The following is a 597-nucleotide window of genomic DNA, read 5'->3' on the forward strand; positions in this document are numbered from 1 at the left end:
CCCCAGGGAATGGGCACGGCCCCGAGGCTGCCAGAGCTCCAGGAGCGTTTGGACAGGGCTGCCAGGGATGCCCAGGCTGGGATTGTTGGGGGGTCTGGGCAGGGCCAGGGGTGGGACTGGGTGGTCCCTGTGGGTCTCTTCCAGCTCAGGATATTTTGTGATTTTTTGTTCGCTGGGCGCCCTGTGCCAGGGCCTGCCCACCCTCCCAGGGAACAATTCCTGCCCAATCTCCCATCCAGCCCTGCCCTCTGGCACTGGGAAGCCATTCCCTGGCTCCTGGCCCTGAATCCCTTGTCCCCAGTCCCTCTGCAGCTCTCCTGGAGCCCCTTTAGGAATCATTCCCTGCCCAAACCATTCCATGCCTCCATGAGGGTGTGCATACACAGATGTTGGCGTGAAGGCTCCTCCAGACTCAGGCCCAGAGGGAAGCCAAAGCACAGGGGTTGAATTAAAACCTTTGGACAAGCTGAGATACATGAAGCCACACCAAAGCGAAATAGAAATACAGATTTTTAACTTTTAGTAGAAATATATGCTAACTGCCTTATACATTAAAAAGCTGCAGCAGAGACCTTAAACACAGTTCTTGCTGCAGCA

At 55.4% G+C, this 597-nt stretch overlaps 1 long non-coding RNA gene across 1 annotated transcript in view; it reads left to right on the forward strand.

The window, feature by feature from the left end:
* LOC108448917 overlaps positions 1-597 on the forward strand; it is a 20,848-nt gene that overhangs the window by 19,696 nt on the left and 555 nt on the right. The gene's annotated exons all lie outside the window — the stretch shown is intronic.

The sequence above is a fragment of the Corvus brachyrhynchos genome, unplaced genomic scaffold, assembly GCF_000691975.1.
Source record: "Corvus brachyrhynchos isolate BGI_N302 unplaced genomic scaffold, ASM69197v1 scaffold149, whole genome shotgun sequence".
NCBI classification, from domain to species: Eukaryota; Metazoa; Chordata; class Aves; order Passeriformes; family Corvidae; genus Corvus; species Corvus brachyrhynchos.